Source organism: Lissotriton vulgaris, chromosome 12, assembly GCF_964263255.1.
Source record: "Lissotriton vulgaris chromosome 12, aLisVul1.2, whole genome shotgun sequence".
Taxonomy (NCBI): domain Eukaryota; kingdom Metazoa; phylum Chordata; class Amphibia; order Caudata; family Salamandridae; genus Lissotriton; species Lissotriton vulgaris.
This window is the reverse complement of record NC_141700.1, coordinates 446,758,183-446,782,367: the sequence shown is the minus strand read 5'-3', so window position 1 is coordinate 446,782,367 and position 24,185 is coordinate 446,758,183. Positions and strand designations below refer to the sequence as shown.

Sequence of the window (24,185 nt, the reverse complement as noted above, 5' to 3'; positions counted from 1 at the left end):
GAAGTGTGTGAACTTAGAAAAGAATATGAAAGTGAAAAAGCAATATTCTCTTGAACACCATAAAGAAAAGTGTTTCAAAATTAAGAATCAAGTGGGTGCTGTGGCTAAGCTGGTTAAAGCGCCTGTCTAGTAAACAGGAGATCCTGAGTTAAACTCTCAGCAGTGCCTTGCTTTGCTCATTGTAATATAACAAATCATTTTCATTAGGTCTTATTCCGATACAATTAAAATATAAAAGTCTGATTCATCTTACTGTTGAACAGATCATCTTAAACCTTATAAAAACCCAAGTATTTTCAAGATTATAGAATGAATACTGTTATTGCAAAATGAAAAAAACTACATATCTATGAGAAAGATGAAGATGAAATTTCTACCTAGATTTGAGCAATATTAATACCTTCATGAATAAAATTGTAAAGAATTCAAGAAATGAAATTGAGTTTTATAAGAGTACCTGTTTATTAAAACATATTAATCCTTGCGTAGTGATTGAGTATCTTTTCGTGTTTAAGATTACAATACATATAAAGAAGAATTTATAGCAGAAAACACATTTTCATCATCAACAATAAATTATTTATGCATTTTTTACTATTAACGTTGGTGCTGTGGCTTAGTGGTTAAAGCGCCTGTCTCGTAACCAGGAAATCCTGAGTTCAATTCTCAGCAGCACCTAACTGTTTTCTCCATGCTTTCCGAATAATTTTCATCAAACAAGTGTTGAATACAATTTAAGAATAAACATCTGGTTTTATGAACTTTAGAATAAGTTATCTTAAAAATTAAATAAAATGCTTGGTATTGTGAAGATTCTTGTAGGAATGCATTGACTGAAATAGGGAAAAGAAAATGACAAAGAACAAGATAGAGGTGAATGATCACTCTATCGTTGAATTCAACTAATCCATTCTTTAGCAAGGTATATTTTAAAAAAATATGAATAGGGTAAACTTCAAATTAGAGAGGTGTTTTTGAATAAGTGAAGAGTCTTCATTCATCTTAAGTGTTTGAGTGGAGAAGTGTGTGAACTTAGAAAAGAATATGAAAGGGAAAAAGCAATATTCTCTTGAACACCATAAAGAAAAGTGTTTCAAAATTAAGAATCAAGTGGGTGCTGTGGGTTAGCTGGTTAAAGCGCCTGTCTAGTAAACAGGAAATCCCGAGTTCAATTCTCATCAGCACCTAATTGTTTTCTCCATGCTTTCCAAATAATTTTCATCAAACAAGTGTTGAATACAATTAAAGAATAAACATCTGGTTCTATGAACTTTAGAATAAGTTATCTTAAAAATTAAATAAAATGCTTGGTATTGTGAAGATTTTTGTAGGAATGCATTGACTGAAATAGGGAAAAGAAAATGACAAAGAACAAGATAGAGGTGAATGATCACTCTATTTTTGAATTCAACTAATCCATTCTTCAGCAAGGGATATTTTAAAATGATATGAATAGGGTAAAATTCAAATTAGAGAGGTGTTTTTGAATAAGTGAAGAGTCTTCATTCATCTTAAGTGTTTGAGTGGAGAAGTGTGTGGACTTAGAAAAGAATATGAAAGTGAAAAAGCAATATTCTCTTGAACACTATAAAGAAAAGTGTTTCAAAATTAAGAATCAAGTGGGTGCTGTGGCTTAACTAGTTAAAGCGCCTGTCTAGTAAACAGGAGATCCTGAGTTCAACTCTCAGCAGTACCTTGCTTTTCTCATTTTGATATAACAAATCATTTTCATTAGGTCTTATTCCGATACAAATAAAATATAAAAGTCTGATTCATCTTACTGTTGAACAGATCATCTTAAACCTTATAAAAAGCCAAGAATTTTCAAGATTATAGAATGAATACAGTTATTGCAAAATGAAAAAAAAACATATCTATGAGAAAGAAGTAGATGAAATTTCTACCTAGATTTGAGCAATATTAATACCTTCATGAAAAAAATTGTAAAGAATTCAAGAAATGAAAGTGGGTTTTATAAGAGTACCTGTTTATTAAAACATATTAATCCTTGCGTAGTGATTGAGTATCTTTTCGTGTTTAAGATTACAATACATATAAAGAAGAATTTATAGCAGAAAACACATTTTCATCATCAACAATAAATTATTTATGCATTTTTTACTATTAACGTTGGTGCTGTGGCTTAGTGGTTAAAATGCCTGTCTTGTAAACAGGAAATCCTGGGTTCAAATCTCAGCAGCACCTAACTGTTTTCTCCATGCTTTCCGAATAATTTTCATCAAACACATGTTGAATACAATTTAAGAATAAACATCTGGTTCTATGAACTTTAGAATAATCCATCCTAACAATTAAATAAGATGCTTGGTATTGTGAAGATTTTTGTAGGAATGCATTGACTGAAATAGGGAAAAGAAAATGACAAAGAACAAGATAGAGGTGAATGATCACTCTATTGTTGAATTCAACTAATCCATTCTTCAGCAAGGTATAGTTTAAAATGATATGAATAGGGTAAACTTCAAATTAGAGAGGTGTTTTTGAATAAATGAAGAGTCTTCATTCATCTTAAGTGTTTGAGTAGAGAAGTGTGTGAACTTAGAAAAGAATATGAAAGTGAAAAAGCAATATTCTCTTGAACACCAAAAAGAAAAGTGTTTCAAAACTAAGAATCAACTGGGTGCTGTGGCTTAGCTGGTTAAATCACCTGTCTAGTAAACAGGAGATCCTGAGTTCAACTCTCAGCAGCGCCTTGCTTTTCTCATTGTTATATAACAAATCATTTTCATTAGGTCTTATTCCGATACAATTAAAATATAAAAGTCTGATTCATCTTACTGTTGAAAAGATCATCTTAAACCTGATAAAAACCCAAGTATTTTCAAGATTATAGAATGAATACTGTTATTGCAAAATGAAAAAAAAAATACATATCTATGAGAAAGACGTAGATGAAATTTCTACCTAGATTTGAGCAATATTAATACCTTCAGGAATAAAATTGTAAAGAATTCAAGAAATGAAATTGGGTTTTATAAGAGTACCTGTTTATTAAAACATATTAATCCTTCGCTAGTGATTGAGTATCTTTTCGTGTTTAAGATTACAATACATATAAAGAAGAATTTATAGCAGAAAACACATTTTCATCATCAACAATAAATTATTTATGCATTTTTTACTATTAACGTTGGTGCTGTGGCTTAGTGGTTAAAGTGCCTGTCTCGTAACCAGGAAATCCTGAGTTCAATTCTCAGCAGCACCTAACTGTTTTCTCCATGCTTTCCGAATAATTTTCATCAAACAAGTGTTGAATACAATTTAAGAATAAACATCTGGTTCTATGAACTTTAGAATAAGTTATCTTAAAAATTAAATAAAATGCTTGGTATTGTGAAGATTTTTGTAGGAATGCATTGACTGAAATAGGGAAAAGAAAATGTCAAAGAACAAGATAGAGGTGAATGATCACTCTATCGTTGGATTCAACTAATCCATTCTTTAGCAAGGTATATTTTAAATTGATATGAATAGGGTAAACTTCAAATTAGAGAGGAGTTTTTGAATAAGTTAAGAGTCTTCATTCATCTTAAGTGTTTGAGTAGAGAAGTGTGTGAACTTAGAAAAGAATATGAAAGTGAAAATCAATATTCCCTTGAACACCATAAAGAAAAGTGTTTCAAAATTAAGATTCAAGTGGGTGCTGTGGCTTAGCTGGTTGAAGCGCCTGCCTAGTAAACGGGAGATCCTGAGTTAGACTCTCAGCAGTGCCTTGCTTTGCTCATTGTAATATAACAAATCATTTTCATTAGGTCTTATTCCAATACAATTAAAATATAAAAGTCTGATTCATCTTACTGTTGAACAGATCATCTTAAACCTTATAAAAACCCAAGTATTTCCAAGATTATAGAATGAATACTGTTATTGCAAAATGAAAAAAATACATATCTATAAGAAAGAGGTAGATGAAATTTCTACCTAGATTTGAGCAATATTAATACCTTCATGAAAAAAAATTGTAAAGAATTCAAGAAATGAAATTGGGTTTTATAAGAGTACCTTTTTATTAAAACATATTAATCCTTGCGTAGTGATTGAGTATCTTTTCGTGTTTAAGATTACAATACATATAAAGAAGAATTTATAGCAGAAAACACATTTTCATCATCAACAATAAATTATTTATGCATTTTTTACTATTAACGTTGGTGCTGTGGCTTAGTGGTTAAAGCGCCTGTCTCGTAACCAGGAAAACCTGAGTTCAATTCTCAGCAGCACCTAACTGTTTTCTCCATGCTTTCCGAAAAATTTTCATCAAACAAGTGTTGAATACAATTTAAGAATAAACATCTGGTTTTATGAACTTTAGAATAAGTTATCTTAAAAATTAAATAAAATGCTTGGTATTGTGAAGATTTTTGTAGGAATGCATTGACTGAAATAGGGAAAAGAAAATGACAAAGAACAAGATAGAGGTGAATGATCACTCTATCGTTGAATTCAACTAATCCATTCTTTAGCAAGGTATATTTTAAAATGATATGAATAGGGTAAACTTCAAATTAGAGAGGTGTTTTTGAATAAGTGAAGAGTCTTCATTCATCTTAAGTGTTTGAGTGGAGAAGTGTGTGAACTTAGAAAAGAATATGAAAGGGAAAAACGCAATATTCTCTTGAACACCATAAAGAAAAGTATTTCAAAATTAAGAATCAAGTGGGTGCTGTGGGTTAGCTGGTTAAAGCGCCTGTCTAGTAAACAGGAAATCCTGAGTTCAATTCTCAGCAGCACCTAATTGTTTTCTCCATGCTTTCCAAATAATTTTCATCAAACAAGTGTTGAATACAATTAAAGAATAAACACCTGGTTCTATGAACTTTAGAATAAGTTATCTTAAAAATTAAATAAAATGCTTGGTATTGTGAAGATTTTTGTAGGAATGCATTGACTGAAATAGGGAAAAGAAAATGACAAAGAACAAGATAGAGCTGAATGATCACTCTATTTTTGAATTCAACTAATCCATTCTTCAGCAAGGGATATTTTAAAATGATATGAATAGGGTAAAATTCAAATTAGAGAGGTGTTTTTGAATAAGTGAAGAGTCTTCATTCATCTTAAGTGTTTGAGTGGAGAAGTGTGTGGACTTAGAAAAGAATATGAAAGTGAAAAAGCAATATTCTCTTGAACACCATAAAGAAAAGTGTTTCAAAATTAAGAATCAAGTGGGTGCTGTGGCTTAGCTAGTTAAAGCGCCTGTCTAGTAAACAGGAGATCCTGAGTTCAACTCTCAGCAGTGCCTTGCTTTTCTCATTTTGATATAACAAATCATTTTCATTAGGTCTTATTCCGATACAATTAAAATATAAAAGTCTGATTCATCTTACTGTTGAACAGATCATCTTAAACCTTATAAAAAGCCAAGAATTTTCAAGATTATAGAATGAATACAGTTATTGCAAAATGAAAAAAAAACATATCTATGAGAAAGAAATAGATGAAATTTCTACCTAGATTTGAGCAATATTAATACCTTCATGAAAAAAATTGTAAAGAATTCAAGAAATGAAAGTGGGTTTTATAAGAGTACCTGTTTATTAAAACATATTAATCCTTGCGTAGTGATTGAGTATCTTTTCGTGTTTAAGATTACAATACATATAAAGAAGAATTTATAGCAGAAAACACATTTTCATCATCAACAATAAATTATTTATGCATTTTTTACTATTAACGTTGGTGCTGTGGCTTAGTGGTTAAAATGCCTGTCTTGTAAACAGGAAATCCTGGGTTCAAATCTCAGCAGCACCTAACTGTTTTCTCCATGCTTTCCGAATAATTTTCATCAAACACATGTTGAATACAATTTAAGAATAAACATCTGGTTCTATGAACTTTAGAATAAGTTATCTTAACAATTAAATAAAATGATTGGTATTGTGAAGATTTTTGTAGGAATGCATTGACTGAAATAGGGAAAAGAAAATGACAAAGAACAAGATAGAGGTGAATGATCACTCTATTGTTGAATTCAACTAATCCATTCTTCAGCAAGGTATAGTTTAAAATGATATGAATAGGGTAAACTTCAAATTAGAGAGGTGTTTTTGAATAAATGAAGAGTCTTCATTCATCTTAAGTGTTTGAGTAGAGAAGTGTGTGAACTTAGAAAAGAATATGAAAGTGAAAAAGCAATATTCTCTTGAACACCAAAAAGAAAAGTGTTTCAAAACTAAGAATCAACTGGGTGCTGTGGCTTAGCTGGTTAAATCGCCTGTCTAGTAAACAGGAGATCCTGAGTTCAACTCTCAGCAGCGCCTTGCTTTTCTCATTGTTATATAACAAATCATTTTCATTAGGTCTTATTCCGATACAATTAAAATATAAAAGTCTGATTCATCTTACTGTTGAAAAGATCATCTTAAACCTGATAAAAACCCAAGTATTTTCAAGATTATAGAATGAATACTGTTATTGCAAAATGAAGAAAAAAAAATACATATCTATGAGAAAGACGTAGATGACATTTCTACCTAGATTTGAGCAATATTAATACCTTCATGAATAAAATTGTAAAGAATTCAAGAAATGAAATTGGGTTTTATAAGAGTACCTGTTTATTAAAACATATTAATCCTTCGCTAGTGATTGAGTATCTTTTCGTGTTTAAGATTACAATACATATAAAGAAGAATTCATAGCAGAAAACACATTTTCATCATCAACAATAAATTATTTATGCATTTTTTACTATTAACGTTGGTGCTGTGGCTTAGTGGTTAAAGCGCTTGTCTCGTAACCAGGAAATCCTGACTTCAATTCTCAGCAGCACCTAACTGTTTTCTCCATGCTTTCCGAATAATTTTCATCAAACAAGTGTTGAATACAATTTAAGAATAAACATCTGGTTCTATGAACTTTAGAATAAGTTATCTTAAAAATTAAATAAAATGCTTGGTATTGTGAAGATTTTTGTAGGAATGCATTGACTGAAATAGGGAAAAGAAAATGTCAAAGAACAAGATAGAGGTGAATGATCACTCTATCGTTGGATTCAACTAATCCATTCTTTAGCAAGGTATATTTTAAATTGATATGAATAGGGTAAACTTCAAATTAGAGAGGAGTTTTTGAATAAGTTAAGAGTCTTCATTCATCTTAAGTGTTTGAGTAGAGAAGTGTGTGAACTTAGAAAAGAATATGAAAGTGAAAATCAATATTCCCTTGAACACCATAAAGAAAAGTGTTTCAAAATTAAGATTCAAGTGGGTGCTGTGGCTTAGCTGGTTGAAGCGCCTGCCTAGTAAACGGGAGATCCTGAGTTAGACTCTCAGCAGTGCCTTGCTTTGCTCATTGCAATATAACAAATCATTTTCATTAGGTCTTATTCCGATACAAATAAAATATAAAAGTCTGATTCATCTTACTGTTGAACAGATCATCTTAAACCTTATAAAAACCCAAGTATTTTCAAGATTATAGAATGAATACTGTTATTGCAAAATGAAAAAAATACATATCTATGAGAAAGAGGTAGATGAAATTTCTACCTAGATTTGAGCAATATTAATACCTTCATGAAAAAAAATTGTAAAGAATTCAAGAAATGAAATTGGGTTTTATAAGAGTACCTGTTTATTAAAACATATTAATCCTTGCGTAGTGATTGAGTATCTTTTCGTGTTTAAGATTACAATACATATAAAGAAGAATTTATAGCAGAAAACACATTTTCATCATCAACAATAAATTATTTATGCATTTTTTACTATTAACGTTGGTGCTGTGGCTTAGTGGTTAAAGCGCCTGTCTCGTAACCAGGAAATCCTGAGTTCAATTCTCAGCAGCACCTAACTGTTTTCTCCATGCTTTCCGAATAATTTTCATCAAACAAGTGTTGAATACAATTTAAGAATAAACATCTGGTTTTATGAACTTTAGAATAAGTTATCTTAAAAATTAAATAAAATGCTTGGTATTGTGAAGATTCTTGTAGGAATGCATTGACTGAAATAGGGAAAAGAAAATGACAAAGAACAAGATAGAGGTGAATGATCACTCTATCGTTGAATTCAACTAATCCATTCTTTAGCAAGGTATATTTTAAAAAAATATGAATAGGGTAAACTTCAAATTAGAGAGGTGTTTTTGAATAAGTGAAGAGTCTTCATTCATCTTAAGTGTTTGAGTGGAGAAGTGTGTGAACTTAGAAAAGAATATGAAAGGGAAAAAGCAATATTCTCTTGAACACCATAAAGAAAAGTGTTTCAAAATTAAGAATCAAGTGGGTGCTGTGGGTTAGCTGGTTAAAGCGCCTGTCTAGTAAACAGGAAATCCTGAGTTCAATTCTCAGCAGCACCTAATTGTTTTCTCCATGCTTTCCAAATAATTTTCATCAAACAAGTGTTGAATACAATTAAAGAATAAACATCTGGTTCTATGAACTTTAGAATAAGTTATCTTAAAAATTAAATAAAATGCTTGGTATTGTGAAGATTTTTGTAGGAATGCATTGACTGAAATAGGGAAAAGAAAATGACAAAGAACAAGATAGAGGTGAATGATCACTCTATTTTTGAATTCAACTAATCCATTCTTCAGCAAGGGATATTTTAAAATGATATGAATAGGGTAAAATTCAAATTAGAGAGGTGTTTTTGAATAAGTGAAGAGTCTTCATTCATCTTAAGTGTTTGAGTGGAGAAGTGTGTGGACTTAGAAAAGAATATGAAAGTGAAAAAGCAATATTCTCTTGAACACCATAAAGAAAAGTGTTTCAAAATTAAGAATCAAGTGGGTGCTGTGGCTTAACTAGTTAAAGCGCCTGTCTAGTAAACAGGAGATCCTGAGTTCAACTCTCAGCAGTGCCTTGCTTTTCTCATTTTGATATAACAAATCATTTTCATTAGGTCTTATTCCGATACAATTAAAATATAAAAGTCTGATTCATCTTACTGTTGAACAGATCATCTTAAACCTTATAAAAAGCCAAGAATTTTCAAGATTATAGAATGAATACAGTTATTGCAAAATGAAAAAAAAACATATCTATGAGAAAGAAGTAGATGAAATTTCTACCTAGATTTGAGCAATATTAATACCTTCATGAAAAAAATTGTAAAGAATTCAAGAAATGAAAGTGGGTTTTATAAGAGTACCTGTTTATTAAAACATATTAATCCTTGCGTAGTGATTGAGTATCTTTTCGTGTTTAAGATTACAATACATATAAAGAAGAATTTATAGCAGAAAACACATTTTCATCATCAACAATAAATTATTTATGCATTTTTTACTATTAACGTTGGTGCTGTGGCTTAGTAGTTAAAATGCCTGTCTTGTAAACAGGAAATCCTGGGTTCAAATCTCAGCAGCACCTAACTGTTTTCTCCATGCTTTCCGAATAATTTTCATCAAACACATGTTGAATACAATTTAAGAATAAACATCTGGTTCTATGAACTTTAGAATAAGTTATCTTAACAATTAAATAAAATGATTGGTATTGTGAAGATTTTTGTAGGAATGCATTGACTGAAATAGGGAAAAGAAAATGACAAAGAACAAGATAGAGGTGAATGATCACTCTATTGTTGAATTCAACTAATCCATTCTTCAGCAAGGTATAGTTTAAAATGATATGAATAGGGTAAACTTCAAATTAGAGAGGTGTTTTTGAATAAATGAAGAGTCTTCATTCATCTTAAGTGTTTGAGTAGAGAAGTGTGTGAACTTAGAAAAGAATATGAAAGTGAAAAAGCAATATTCTCTTGAACACCATAAAGAAAAGTGTTTCAAAATTAAGAATCAAGTGGGTGCTGTGGCTTAGCTGGTTAAAGCGCCTGTCTAGTAAACAGGAGATCCTGAGTTAAACTCTCAGCAGTGCCTTGCTTTGCTCATTGTAATATAACAAATCATTTTCATTAGGTCTTATTCCGATACAAGTAAAATATAAAAGTCTGATTCATCTTACTGTTGAACAGATCATCTTAAACCTTATAAAAACCCAAGTATTTTCAAGATTATAGAATGAATACTGTTATTGCAAAATGAAAAAAACTACATATCTATGAGAAAGATGAAGATGAAATTTCTACCTAGATTTGAGCAATATTATTACCTTCATGAATAAAATTGTAAAGAATTCAAGAAATGAAATTGAGTTTTATAAGAGTACCTGTTTATTAAAACATATTAATCCTTGCGTAGTGATTGAGTATCTTTTCGTGTTTAAGGTTACAATACATATAAAGAAGAATTTATAGCAGAAAACACATTTTCATCATCAACAATAAATTATTTATGCATTTTTTACTATTAACGTTGGTGCTGTGGCTTAGTGGTTAAAGCGCCTGTCTCGTAACCAGGAAATCCTGAGTTCAATTCTCAGCAGCACCTAACTGTTTTCTCCATGTTTTCCGAATAATTTTCATCAAACAAGTGTTGAATACAATTTAAGAATAAACATCTGGTTTTATGAACTTTAGAATAAGTTATCTTAAAAATTAAATAAAATGCTTGGTATTGTGAAGATTTTTGTAGGAATGCATTGACTGAAATAGGGAAAAGAAAATGACAAAGAACAAGATAGAGGTGAATGATCACTCTATCGTTGAATTCAACTAATCCATTCTTTAGCAAGGTATATTTTAAAAAAATATGAATAGGGTAAACTTCAAATTAGAGAGGTGTTTTTGAATAAGTGAAGAGTCTTCATTCATCTTAAGTGTTTGAGTGGAGAAGTGTGTGAACTTAGAAAAGAATATGAAAGGGAAAAAGCAATATTCTCTTGAACACCATAAAGAAAAGTGTTTCAAAATTAAGAATCAAGTGGGTGCTGTGGGTTAGCTGGTTAAAGCGCCTGTCTAGTAAACAGGAAATCCTGAGTTCAATTCTCAGCAGCACCTAATTGTTTTCTCCATGCTTTCCAAATAATTTTCATCAAACAAGTGTTGAATACAATTAAAGAATAAACATCTGGTTCTATGAACTTTAGAATAAGTTATCTTAAAAATTAAATAAAATGCTTGGTATTGTGAAGATTTTTGTAGGAATGCATTGACTGAAATAGGGAAAAGAAAATGACAAAGAACAAGATAGAGGTGAATGATCACTCTATTTTTGAATTCAACTAATCCATTCTTCAGCAAGGGATATTTTAAAATGATATGAATAGGGTAAAATTCAAATTAGAGAGGTGTTTTTGAATAAGTGAAGAGTCTTCATTCATCTTAAGTGTTTGAGTGGAGAAGTGTGTGGACTTAGAAAAGAATATGAAAGTGAAAAAGCAATATTCTCTTGAACACCATAAAGAAAAGTGTTTCAAAATTAAGAATCAAGTGGGTGCTGTGGCTTAACTAGTTAAAGCGCCTGTCTAGTAAACAGGAGATCCTGAGTTCAACTCTCAGCAGTGCCTTGCTTTTCTCATTTTGATATAACAAATCATTTTCATTAGGTCTTATTCCGATACAATTAAAATATAAAAGTCTGATTCATCTTACTGTTGAACAGATCATCTTAAACCTTATAAAAAGCCAAGAATTTTCAAGATTATAGAATGAATACAGTTATTGCAAAATGAAAAAAAACATATCTATGAGAAAGAAGTAGATGAAATTTCTACCTAGATTTGAGCAATATTAATACCTTCATGAAAAAAATTGTAAAGAATTCAAGAAATGAAAGTGGGTTTTATAAGAGTACCTGTTTATTAAAACATATTAATCCTTGCGTAGTGATTGAGTATCTTTTCGTGTTTAAGATTACAATACATATAAAGAAGAATTTATAGCAGAAAACACATTTTCATCATCAACAATAAATTATTTATGCATTTTTTACTATTAACGTTGGTGCTGTGGCTTAGTGGTTAAAATGCCTGTCTTGTAAACTGGAAATCCTGGGTTCAAATCTCAGCAGCACCTAACTGTTTTCTCCATGCTTTCCGAATAATTTTCATCAAACACATGTTGAATACAATTTAAGAATAAACATCTGGTTTTATGAACTTTAGAATAAGTTATCTTAAAAATTAAATAAAATGCTTGGTATTGTGAAGATTTTTGTAGGAATGCATTGACTGAAATAGGGAAAAGAAAATGACAAAGAACAAGATAGAGGTGAATGATCACTCTATCGTTGAATTCAACTAATCCATTCTTTAGCAAGGTATATTTTAAAAAAATATGAATAGGGTAAACTTCAAATTAGAGAGGTGTTTTTGAATAAGTGAAGAGTCTTCATTCATCTTAAGTGTTTGAGTGGAGAAGTGTGTGAACTTAGAAAAGAATATGAAAGGGAAAAAGCAATATTCTCTTGAACACCATAAAGAAAAGTGTTTCAAAATTAAGAATCAAGTGGGTGCTGTGGGTTAGCTGGTTAAAGCGCCTGTCTAGTAAACAGGAAATCCTGAGTTCAATTCTCAGCAGCACCTAATTGTTTTCTCCATGCTTTCCAAATAATTTTCATCAAACAAGTGTTGAATACAATTAAAGAATAAACATCTGGTTCTATGAACTTTAGAATAAGTTATCTTAAAAATTAAATAAAATGCTTGGTATTGTGAAGATTTTTGTAGGAATGCATTGACTGAAATAGGGAAAAGAAAATGACAAAGAACAAGATAGAGGTGAATGATCACTCTATTTTTGAATTCAACTAATCCATTCTTCAGCAAGGGATATTTTAAAATGATATGAATAGGGTAAAATTCAAATTAGAGAGGTGTTTTTGAATAAGTGAAGAGTCTTCATTCATCTTAAGTGTTTGAGTGGAGAAGTGTGTGGACTTAGAAAAGAATATGAAAGTGAAAAAGCAATATTCTCTTGAACACCATAAAGAAAAGTGTTTCAAAATTAAGAATCAAGTGGGTGCTGTGGCTTAACTAGTTAAAGCGCCTGTCTAGTAAACAGGAGATCCTGAGTTCAACTCTCAGCAGTGCCTTGCTTTTCTCATTTTGATATAACAAATCATTTTCATTAGGTCTTATTCCGATACAATTAAAATATAAAAGTCTGATTCATCTTACTGTTGAACAGATCATCTTAAACCTTATAAAAAGCCAAGAATTTTCAAGATTATAGAATGAATACAGTTATTGCAAAATGAAAAAAAACATATCTATGAGAAAGAAGTAGATGAAATTTCTACCTAGATTTGAGCAATATTAATACCTTCATGAAAAAAATTGTAAAGAATTCAAGAAATGAAAGTGGGTTTTATAAGAGTACCTGTTTATTAAAACATATTAATCCTTGCGTAGTGATTGAGTATCTTTTCGTGTTTAAGATTACAATACATATAAAGAAGAATTTATAGCAGAAAACACATTTTCATCATCAACAATAAATTATTTATGCATTTTTTACTATTAACGTTGGTGCTGTGGCTTAGTGGTTAAAATGCCTGTCTTGTAAACAGGAAATCCTGGGTTCAAATCTCAGCAGCACCTAACTGTTTTCTCCATGCTTTCCGAATAATTTTCATCAAACACATGTTGAATACAATTTAAGAATAAACATCTGGTTCTATGAACTTTAGAATAAGTTATCTTAACAATTAAATAAAATGATTGGTATTGTGAAGATTTTTGTAGGAATGCATTGACTGAAATAGGGAAAAGAAAATGACAAAGAACAAGATAGAGGTGAATGATCACTCTATTGTTGAATTCAACTAATCCATTCTTCAGCAAGGTATAGTTTAAAATGATATGAATAGGGTAAACTTCAAATTAGAGAGGTGTTTTTGAATAAATGAAGAGTCTTCATTCATCTTAAGTGTTTGAGTAGAGAAGTGTGTGAACTTAGAAAAGAATATGAAAGTGAAAAAGCAATATTCTCTTGAACACCAAAAAGAAAAGTGTTTCAAAACTAAGAATCAACTGGGTGCTGTGGCTTAGCTGGTTAAATCGCCTGTCTAGTAAACAGGAGATCCTGAGTTCAACTCTCAGCAGCGCCTTGCTTTTCTCATTGTTATATAACAAATCATTTTCATTAGGTCTTATTCCGATACAATTAAAATATAAAAGTCTGATTCATCTTACTGTTGAAAAGATCATCTTAAACCTGATAAAAACCCAAGTATTTTCAAGATTATAGAATGAATACTGTTATTGCAAAATGAAAAAAAAAATACATATCTATGAGAAAGACGTAGATGAAATTTCTACCTAGATTTGAGCAATATTAATACCTTCATGAATAAAATTGTAAAGAATTCAAGAAATGAAATTGGGTTTTATAAGAGTACCTGTTTATTAAAACATATTAATCCTTCGCTAGTGATTGAGTATCTTTTCGTGTTTAAGATTACAATACATATAAAGAAGAATTTATAGCAGAAAACACATTTTCATCATCAACAATAAATTATTTATACATTTTTTACTATTAACGTTGGTGCTGTGGCTTAGTGGTTAAAGTGCCTGTCTCGTAACCAGGAAATCCTGAGTTCAATTCTCAGCAGCACCTAACTGTTTTCTCCATGCTTTCCGAATAATTTTCATCAAACAAGTGTTGAATACAATTTAAGAATAAACATCTGGTTCTATGAACTTTAGAATAAGTTATCTTAAAAATTAAATAAAATGCTTGGTATTGTGAAGATTTTTGTAGGAATGCATTGACTGAAATAGGGAAAAGAAAATGTCAAAGAACAAGATAGAGGTGAATGATCACTCTATCGTTGGATTCAACTAATCCATTCTTTAGCAAGGTATATTTTAAATTGATATGAATAGGGTAAACTTCAAATTAGAGAGGAGTTTTTGAATAAGTTAAGAGTCTTCATTCATCTTAAGTGTTTGAGTAGAGAAGTGTGTGAACTTAGAAAAGAATATGAAAGTGAAAATCAATATTCCCTTGAACACCATAAAGAAAAGTGTTTCAAAATTAAGATTCAAGTGGGTGCTGTGGCTTAGCTGGTTGAAGCACCTGCCTAGTAAACGGGAGATCCTGAGTTAGACTCTCAGCAGTGCCTTGCTTTGCTCATTGTAATATAACAAATCATTTTCATTAGGTCTTATTCCAATACAATTAAAATATAAAAGTCTGATTCATCTTACTGTTGAACAGATCATCTTAAACCTTATAAAAACCGAAGTATTTTCAAGATTATAGAATGAATACTGTTATTGCAAAATGAAAAAAATACATATCTATAAGAAAGAGGTAGATGAAATTTCTACCTAGATTTGAGCAATATTATTACCTTCATGAAAAAAAATTGTAAAGAATTCAAGAAATGAAATTGGGTTTTATAAGAGTACCTTTTTATTAAAACTTATTAATCCTTGCGTAGTGATTGAGTATCTTTTCGTGTTTAAGATTACAATACATATAAAGAAGAATTTATAGCAGAAAACACATTTTCATCATCAACAATAAATTATTTATGCATTTTTTACTATTAACGTTGGTGCTGTGGCTTAGTGGTTAAAGCGCCTGTCTCGTAACCAGGAAATCCTGAGTTCAATTCTCAGCAGCACCTAACTGTTTTCTCCATGCTTTCCGAAAATTTTTCATCAAACAAGTGTTGAATACAATTTAAGAATAAACATCTGGTTTTATGAACTTTAGAATAAGTTATCTTAAAAATTAAATAAAATGCTTGGTATTGTGAAGATTTTTGTAGGAATGCATTGACTGAAATAGGGAAAAGAAAATGACAAAGAACAAGATAGAGGTGAATGATCACTCTATCGTTGAATTCAACTAATCCATTCTTTAGCAAGATATATTTTAAAATGATATGAATAGGGTAAACTTCAAATTAGAGAGGTGTTTTTGAATAAGTGAAGAGTCTTCATTCATCTTAAGTGTTTGAGTGGAGAAGTGTGTGAACTTAGAAAAGAATATGAAAGGGAAAAACGCAATATTCTCTTGAACACCATAAAGAAAAGTATTTCAAAATTAAGAATCAAGTGGGTGCTGTGGGTTAGCTGGTTAAAGCGCCTGTCTAGTAAACAGGAAATCCTGAGTTCAATTCTCAGCAGCACCTAATTGTTTTCTCCATGCTTTCCAAATAATTTTCATCAAACAAGTGTTGAATACAATTAAAGAATAAACACCTGGTTCTATGAACTTTAGAATAAGTTATCTTAAAAATTAAATAAAATGCTTGGTATTGTGAAGATTTTTGTAGGAATGCATTGACTGAAATAGGGAAAAGAAAATGACAAAGAACAAGATAGAGCTGAATGATCACTCTATTTTTTAATGCAACTAATCCATTCTTCAGCAAGGGATATTTTAAAATGATATGAATAGGGTAAAATTCAAATTAGAGAGGTGTTTTTGAATAAGTGAAGAGTCTTCATTCATCTTAAGTGTTTGAGTGGAGAAGTGTGTGGACTTAGAAAAGAATATGAAAGTGAAAAAGCAATATTCTCTTGAACACCATAAAGAAAAGTGTTTCAAAATTAAGAATCAAGTGGGCGCTGTGGCTTAGCTAGTTAAAGCACCTGTCTAGTAAACAGGAGATCCTGAGTTCAACTCTCAGCGGTGCCTTGCTTTTCTCATTTTGATATAACAAATCATTTTCATTAGGTCTTATTCCGATACAATTAAAATATAAAAGTCTGATTCATCTTACTGTTGAACAGATCATCTTAAACCTTATAAAAAGCCAAGAATTTTCAAGATTATAGAATGAATACAGTTATTGCAAAATGAAAAAAAAACATATCTATGAGAAAGAAGTAGATGAAATTTCTACCTAGATTTGAGCAATATTAATACCTTCATGAAAGAAATTGTAAAAAATTCAAGAAACGAAAGTGGGTTTTATAAGAGTACCTGTTTATTAAAACATATTAATCCTTGCGTAGTGATTGAGTATCTTTTCGTGTTTAAGATTACAATACATATAAAGAAGAATTTATAGCAGAAAACACATTTTCATCATCAACAATAAATTATTTATGCATTTTTTACTATTAACGTTGGTGCTGTGGCTTAGTGGTTAAAATGCCTGTCTTGTAAACAGGAAATCCTGGGTTCAAATCTCAGCAGCACCTAACTGTTTTCTCCATGCTTTCCGAATAATTTTCATCAAACACATGTTGAATACAATTTAAGAATAAACATCTGGTTCTATGAACTTTAGAATAAGTTATCTTAAAAATTAAATAAAATGCTTGGTATTGTGAAGATTTTTGTAGGAATGCATTGACTGAAATAGGGAAAAGAAAATGTCAAAGAACAAGATAGAGGTGAATGATCACTCTATCGTTGGATTCAACTAATCCATTCTTTAGCAAGGTATATTTTAAATTGATATGAATAGGGTAAACTTCAAATTAGAGAGGAGTTTTTGAATAAGTTAAGAGTCTTCATTCATCTTAAGTGTTTGAGTAGAGAAGTGTGTGAACTTAGAAAAGAATATGAAAGTGAAAATCAATATTCCCTTGAACACCATAAAGAAAAGTGTTTCAAAATTAAGATTCAAGTGGGTGCTGTGGCTTAGCTGGTTGAAGCACCTGCCTAGTAAACGGGAGATCCTGAGTTAGACTCTCAGCAGTGCCTTGCTTTGCTCATTGTAATATAACAAATCATTTTCATTAGGTCTTATTCCAATACAATTAAAATATAAAAGTCTGATTCATCTTACTGTTGAACAGATCATCTTAAACCTTATAAAAACCCAAGTATTTTCAAGATTATAGAATGAATACTGTTATTGCAAAATGAAAAAAATACATATCTATAAGAAAGAGGTAGATGAAATTTCTACCTAGATTTGAGCAATATTAATACCTTCATGAAAAAAAATTGTAAAGAATTCAAGAAATGAAATTGGGTTTTATAAGAGTACCTTTTTATTAAAACATATTAATCCTTGCGTAGTGATTGAGTATCTTTTCGTGTTTAAGATTACAATACATATAAAGAAGAATTTATAGCAGAAAACACATTTTCATCATCAACAATAAATTATTTATGCATTTTTTACTATTAACGTTGGTGCTGTGGCTTAGTGGTTAAAGCGCCTGTCTCGTAACCAGGAAATCCTGAGTTCAATTCTCAGCAGCACCTAACTGTTTTCTCCATGCTTTCCGAAAATTTTTCATCAAACAAGTGTTGAATACAATTTAAGAATAAACATCTGGTTTTATGAACTTTAGAATAAGTTATCTTAAAAATTAAATAAAATGCTTGGTATTGTGAAGATTTTTGTAGGAATGCATTGACTGAAATAGGGAAAAGAAAATGACAAAGAACAAGATAGAGGTGAATGATCACTCTATCGTTGAATTCAACTAATCCATTCTTTAGCAAGATATATTTTAAAATGATATGAATAGGGTAAACTTCAAATTAGAGAGGTGTTTTTGAATAAGTGAAGAGTCTTCATTCATCTTAAGTGTTTGAGTGGAGAAGTGTGTGAACTTAGAAAAGAATATGAAAGGGAAAAACGCAATATTCTCTTCAACACCATAAAGAAAAGTATTTCAAAATTAAGAATCAAGTGGGTGCTGTGGGTTAGCTGGTTAAAGCGCCTGTCTAGTAAACAGGAAATCCTGAGTTCAATTCTCAGCAGCACCTAATTGTTTTCTCCATGCTTTCCAAATATTTTTCATCAAACAAGTGTTGAATACAATTAAAGAATAAACACCTGGTTCTATGAACTTTAGAATAAGTTATCTTAAAAATTAAATAAAATGCTTGGTATTGTGAAGATTTTTGTAGGAATGCATTGACTGAAATAGGGAAAAGAAAATGACAAAGAACAAGATAGAGGTGAATGATCACTCTATTTTTGAATTCAACTAATCCATTCTTCAGCAAGGGATATTTTAAAATGATATGAATAGGGTAAAATTCAAATTAGAGAGGTGTTTTTGAATAAGTGAAGAGTCTTCATTCATCTTAAGTGTTTGAGTGGAGAAGTGTGTGGACTTAGAAAAGAATATGAAAGTGAAAAAGCAATATTCTCTTGAACACCATAAAGAAAAGTGTTTCAAAATTAAGAATCAAGTGGGTGCTGTGGCTTAGCTAGTTAAAGCGCCTGTCTAGTAAACAGGAGATCCTGAGTTCAACTCTTAGCAGTGCCTTGCTTTTCTCATTTTGATATAACAAATCATTTTCATTAGGTCTTATTCCGATACAATTAAAATATAAAAGTCTGATTCATCTTACTGTTGAACAGATCATCTTAAACCTTATAAAAAGCCAAGAATTTTCAAGATTATAGAATGAATACAGTTATTGCAAAATGAAAAAAAAACATATCTATGAGAAAGAAGTAGATGAAATTTCTACCTAGATTTGAGCAATATTAATACCTTCATGAAAAAAATTGTAAAAAATTCAAGAAATGAAAGTGGGTTTTATAAGAGTACCTGTTTATTAAAACATATTAATCCTTGCGTAGTGATTGAGTATCTTTTCGTGTTTAAGATTACAATACATATAAAGAAGAATTTATAGCAGAAAACACATTTTCATCATCAACAATAAATTATTTATGCATTTTTTACTATTAACGTTGGTGCTGTGGCTTAGTGGTTAAAATGCCTGTCTTGTAAACAGGAAATCCTGGGTTCAAATCTCAGCAGCACCTAACTGTTTTCTCCATGCTTTCCGAATAATTTTCATCAAACACATGTTGAATACAATTTAAGAATAAACATCTGGTTCTATGAACTTTAGAATAAGTTATCTTAACAATTAAATAAAATGATTGGTATTGTGAAGATTTTTGTAGGAATGCATTGACTGAAATAGGGAAAAGAAAATGACAAAGAACAAGATAGAGGTGAATGATCACTCTATTGTTGAATTCAACTAATCCATTCTTCAGCAAGGTATAGTTTAAAATGATATGAATAGGGTAAACTTCAAATTAGAGAGGTGTTTTTGAATAAATGAAGAGTCTTCATTCATCTTAAGTGTTTGAGTAGAGAAGTGTGTGAACTTAGAAAAGAATATGAAAGTGAAAAAGCAATATTCTCTTGAACACCAAAAAGAAAAGTGTTTCAAAACTAAGAATCAACTGGGTGCTGTGGCTTAGCTGGTTAAATCGCCTGTCTAGTAAACAGGAGATCCTGAGTTCAACTCTCAGCAGCGCCTTGCTTTTCTCATTGTTATATAACAAATCATTTTCATTAGGTCTTATTCCGATACAATTAAAATATAAAAGTCTGATTCATCTTACTGTTGAAAAGATCATCTTAAACCTGATAAAAACCCAAGTATTTTCAAGATTATAGAATGAATACTGTTATTGCAAAATGAAAAAAAAATACATATCTATGAGAAAGACGTAGATTAAATTTCTACCTAGATTTGAGCAATATTAATACCTTCATGAATAAAATTGTAAAGAATTCAAGAAATGAAATTGGGTTTTATAAGAGTACCTGTTTATTAAAACATATTAATCCTTCGCTAGTGATTGAGTATCTTTTCGTGTTTAAGATTACAATACATATAAAGAAGAATTCATAGCAGAAAACACATTTTCATCATCAACAATAAATTATTTATGCATTTTTTACTATTAACGTTGGTGCTGTGGCTTAGTGGTTAAAGCGCTTGTCTCGTAACCAGGAAATCCTGAGTTCAATTCTCAGCAGCACCTAACTGTTTTCTCCATGCTTTCCGAATAATTTTCATCAAACAAGTGTTGAATACAATTTAAGAATAAACATCTGGTTCTATGAACTTTAGAATAAGTTATCTTAAAAATTAAATAAAAAACTTGGTATTGTGAAGATTTTTGTAGGAATGCATTGACTGAAATAGGGAAAAGAAAATGTCAAAGAACAAGATAGAGGTGAATGATCACTCTATCGTTGGATTCAACTAATCCATTCTTTAGCAAGGTATATTTTAAATTGATATGAATAGGGTAAACTTCAAATTAGAGAGGAGTTTTTGAATAAGTTAAGAGTCTTCATTCATCTTAAGTGTTTGAGTAGAGAAGTGTGTGAACTTAGAAAAGAATATGAAAGTGAAAATCAATATTCCCTTGAACACCATAAAGAAAAGTGTTTCAAAATTAAGATTCAAGTGGGTGCTGTGGCTTAGCTGGTTGAAGCGCCTGCCTAGTAAACGGGAGATCCTGAGTTAGACTCTCAGCAGTGCCTTGCTTTGCTCATTGTAATATAACAAATCTATTTCATTAGGTCTTATTCCAATACAATTAAAATATAAAAGTCTGATTCATCTTACTGTTGAACAGATCATCTTAAACCTTATAAAAACCCAAGTATTTTCAAGATTATAGAATGAATACTGTTATTGCAAAATGAAAAAAATACATATCTATGAGAAAGAGGTAGATGAAATTTCTACCTAGATTTGAGCAATATTAATACCTTCATGAAAAAAAATTGTAAAGAATTCAAGAAATGAAATTGGGTTTTATAAGAGTACCTGTTTATTAAAACATATTAATCCTTGCATAGTGATTGAGTATCTTTTCGTGTTTAAGATTACAATACATATAAAGAAGAATTTATAGCAGAAAACACATTTTCATCATCAACAATAAATTATTTATGCATTTTTTACTATTAACGTTGGTGCTGTGGCTTAGTGGTTAAAGCGCCTGTCTCGAAAACAGGAAATCCTGAGTTCAATTCTCAGCAGCACCTAACTGTTTTCTCCATGCTTTCCGAATAATTTTCATCAAAAAAGTTTTGAATACAATTTAAGAATAAACATCTGGTTCTATGAACTTTAGAATAAGTTATCTTAAAAATTAAATAAAATGCTTGGTATTGTGAAGATTTTTGTAGGAATGCATTGACTGAAATAGGGAAAAGAAAATGACAAAGAACAAGATAGAGGTGAATGATCACTCTATCGTTGAATTCAACTAATCCATTCTTTAGCAAGGTATATTTTAAAATGATATGAATAGGGTAAACTTCAAATTAGAGAGGTGTTTTTGAATAAGTGAATAGTCTTCATTCATCTTAAGTGTTTGAGTGGAGAAGTGTGTGAACTTAGAAAAGAATATGAAAGGGAAAAAGCAATATTCTCTTGAAAACCATAAAGAAAAGTGTTTCAAAATTAAGAATCAAGTGGGTGCTGTGGCTTAGCTGGTTAAAGCGCCTGTCTAGTAAACAGGAAATCCTGAGTTCAATTCTCAGCAGCACCTAATTGTTTTCTCCATGCTTTCCAAATAATTTTCATCAAACAAGTGTTGAATACAATTAAAGAATAAACACCTGGTTCTATGAACTTTAGAATAAGTTATCTTAAAAATTAAATAAAATGCTTGGTATTGTGAAGATTTTTGTAGGAATGCATTGACTGAAATAGGGAAAAGAAAATGACAAAGAACAAGATAGAGCTGAATGATCACTCTATTTTTGAATTCAACTAATCCATTCTTCAGCAAGGGATATTTTAAAATGATATGAATAGGGTAAAATTCAAATTAGAGAGGTGTTTTTGAATAAGTGAAGAGTCTTCATTCATCTTAAGTGTTTGAGTGGAGAAGTGTGTGGACTTAGAAAAGAATATGAAAGTGAAAAAGCAATATTCTCTTGAACACCATAAAGAAAAGTGTTTCAAAATTAAGAATCAAGTGGGTGCTGTGGCTTAGCTAGGTAAAGCGCCTGTCTAGTAAACAGGAGATCCTGAGTTCAACTCTCAGCAGTGCCTTGCTTTTCTCATTTTGATATAACAAATCATTTTCATTAGGTCTTATTCCGATACAATTAAAATATAAAAGTCTGATTCATCTTACTGTTGAACAGATCATCTTAAACCTTATAAAAAGACAAGAATTTTCAAGATTATAGAATGAATACAGTTATTGCAAAATGAAAAAAAAATATATCTATGAGAAAGAAGTAGATGAAATTTCTACCTAGATTTGAGCAATATTAATACCTTCATGAAAAAAATTGTAAAGAATTCAAGAAATGAAAGTGGGTTTTATAAGAGTACCTGCTTATTAAAACATATTAATCCTTGCGTAGTGATTGAGTATCTTTTCGTGTTTAAGATTACAATACATATAAACAAGAATTTATAGCAGAAAACACATTTTCATCATCAACAATAAATTATTTATGCATTTTTTACTATTAACGTTGGTGCTGTGGCTTAGTGGTTAAAGCGCCTGTCTCGTAAACAGGAAATCTTGAGTTCAAATCTCAGCTGCACCTAACTGTTTTCTCCATGCTTTCCGAATAATTTTCATCAAACAAGTGTTGAATACAATTTAAGAATAAACATCTGGTTCTATGAACTTTGAAATAAGTTATCTTAAAAATTAAATAAAATGATTGGTATTGTGAAGATTTTTGTAGGAATGCATTGACTGAAAAAGGGAAAAGAAAATGACAAAGAACAAGATAGAGGTGAATGATCACTCTATTGTTGAATTCAACTAATCCATTCTTTAGCAAGGTATATTTTAAAATGATATGAATAGGGTAAACTTCAAATTAGATAGGTGTTTTTGAATAAGTGAAGAGTCTTCATTCATCTTAAGTGTTTGAGTAGAGAAGTGTGTGAACTTAGAAAAGAATATGAAAGTGAAAAAGCAATATTCTCTTGAACACCATAAAGAAAAGTGTTTCAAAATTAAGAATCAAGTGGGTGCTGTGGCTTAGCTGGTTAAAGCGCCTGTCTAGTAAACAGGAGATCCTGAGTTAAACTCTCAGCAGTGCCTTGCTTTGCTCATTGTAATATAACACATAATTTTCATTAGGTCTTATTCTAATACAATTAAAATATAAAAGTCTGATTCATCTTACTGTTGAACAGATCATCTTAAACCTTATAAAAACCCAAGTATTTTCAAGATTATAGAATGAATACTGTTATTGCAAAATGAAAAAAATACATATCTATGAGAAAGAGGTAGATGAAATTTCTACCTAGATTTGAGCAATATTAATACCTTCATGAAAAAAAATTGTAAAGAATTCAAGAAATGAAATTGGGTTTTATAAGAGTACCTGTTTATTAAAACATATTAATCCAGCGTAGTGATTGAGTATCTTTTCGTGTTTAAGATTACAATACATATAAAGAAGAATTTATAGCAGAAAACACATTTTCATCATCAACAATAAATTATTTATGCATTTTTTACTATTAACGTTGGTGCTGTGGCTTAGTGGTTAAAGCGCCTGTCTCGTAAACAGGAAATCCTGAGTTCAATTCTCAGCAGCACCTAACTGTTTTCTCCATGCTTTCCGAATCATTTTCATCAAACAAGTGTTGAATACAATTTAAGAATAAACATCTGGTTCT

At 30.3% G+C, this 24,185-nt stretch overlaps 16 non-coding genes across 16 annotated transcripts; all 16 read left to right on the top strand.

Moving 5' to 3' along the window:
• The first annotated feature begins 605 nt into the window (after window positions 1-605).
• TRNAT-CGU (transfer RNA threonine (anticodon CGU)) lies at window positions 606-678 on the top strand. The gene has a single exon. It is a non-coding gene; the product is annotated as a tRNA-Thr (tRNA).
• A 1,454-nt stretch (window positions 679-2,132) lies between these two features.
• Window positions 2,133-2,205, top strand: TRNAT-UGU (transfer RNA threonine (anticodon UGU)). Its single transcript has one exon. It is a non-coding gene; the product is annotated as a tRNA-Thr (tRNA).
• Window positions 2,206-4,171: 1,966 nt separating this feature from the next.
• Window positions 4,172-4,244, top strand: TRNAT-CGU (transfer RNA threonine (anticodon CGU)). Its single transcript has one exon. It is a non-coding gene; the product is annotated as a tRNA-Thr (tRNA).
• A 1,455-nt stretch (window positions 4,245-5,699) lies between these two features.
• Window positions 5,700-5,772, top strand: TRNAT-UGU (transfer RNA threonine (anticodon UGU)). The gene has a single exon. It is a non-coding gene; the product is annotated as a tRNA-Thr (tRNA).
• A 1,968-nt stretch (window positions 5,773-7,740) lies between these two features.
• On the top strand, window positions 7,741-7,813 carry TRNAT-CGU (transfer RNA threonine (anticodon CGU)). Its single transcript has one exon. It is a non-coding gene; the product is annotated as a tRNA-Thr (tRNA).
• Window positions 7,814-10,286: 2,473 nt separating this feature from the next.
• On the top strand, window positions 10,287-10,359 carry TRNAT-CGU (transfer RNA threonine (anticodon CGU)). The gene has a single exon. It is a non-coding gene; the product is annotated as a tRNA-Thr (tRNA).
• Window positions 10,360-13,338: 2,979 nt separating this feature from the next.
• TRNAT-UGU (transfer RNA threonine (anticodon UGU)) lies at window positions 13,339-13,411 on the top strand. Its single transcript has one exon. It is a non-coding gene; the product is annotated as a tRNA-Thr (tRNA).
• Window positions 13,412-15,377: 1,966 nt separating this feature from the next.
• TRNAT-CGU (transfer RNA threonine (anticodon CGU)) lies at window positions 15,378-15,450 on the top strand. Its single transcript has one exon. It is a non-coding gene; the product is annotated as a tRNA-Thr (tRNA).
• A 1,455-nt stretch (window positions 15,451-16,905) lies between these two features.
• TRNAT-UGU (transfer RNA threonine (anticodon UGU)) lies at window positions 16,906-16,978 on the top strand. The gene has a single exon. It is a non-coding gene; the product is annotated as a tRNA-Thr (tRNA).
• Window positions 16,979-17,923: 945 nt separating this feature from the next.
• Window positions 17,924-17,996, top strand: TRNAT-CGU (transfer RNA threonine (anticodon CGU)). The gene has a single exon. It is a non-coding gene; the product is annotated as a tRNA-Thr (tRNA).
• A 1,455-nt stretch (window positions 17,997-19,451) lies between these two features.
• On the top strand, window positions 19,452-19,524 carry TRNAT-UGU (transfer RNA threonine (anticodon UGU)). The gene has a single exon. It is a non-coding gene; the product is annotated as a tRNA-Thr (tRNA).
• A 1,965-nt stretch (window positions 19,525-21,489) lies between these two features.
• On the top strand, window positions 21,490-21,562 carry TRNAS-CGA (transfer RNA serine (anticodon CGA)). The gene has a single exon. It is a non-coding gene; the product is annotated as a tRNA-Ser (tRNA).
• Window positions 21,563-21,997: 435 nt separating this feature from the next.
• On the top strand, window positions 21,998-22,071 carry TRNAT-AGU (transfer RNA threonine (anticodon AGU)). The gene has a single exon. It is a non-coding gene; the product is annotated as a tRNA-Thr (tRNA).
• Window positions 22,072-22,506: 435 nt separating this feature from the next.
• On the top strand, window positions 22,507-22,580 carry TRNAT-AGU (transfer RNA threonine (anticodon AGU)). Its single transcript has one exon. It is a non-coding gene; the product is annotated as a tRNA-Thr (tRNA).
• A 436-nt stretch (window positions 22,581-23,016) lies between these two features.
• TRNAT-CGU (transfer RNA threonine (anticodon CGU)) lies at window positions 23,017-23,089 on the top strand. The gene has a single exon. It is a non-coding gene; the product is annotated as a tRNA-Thr (tRNA).
• Window positions 23,090-24,034: 945 nt separating this feature from the next.
• On the top strand, window positions 24,035-24,107 carry TRNAT-CGU (transfer RNA threonine (anticodon CGU)). Its single transcript has one exon. It is a non-coding gene; the product is annotated as a tRNA-Thr (tRNA).
• Window positions 24,108-24,185: the final 78 nt, after the last annotated feature.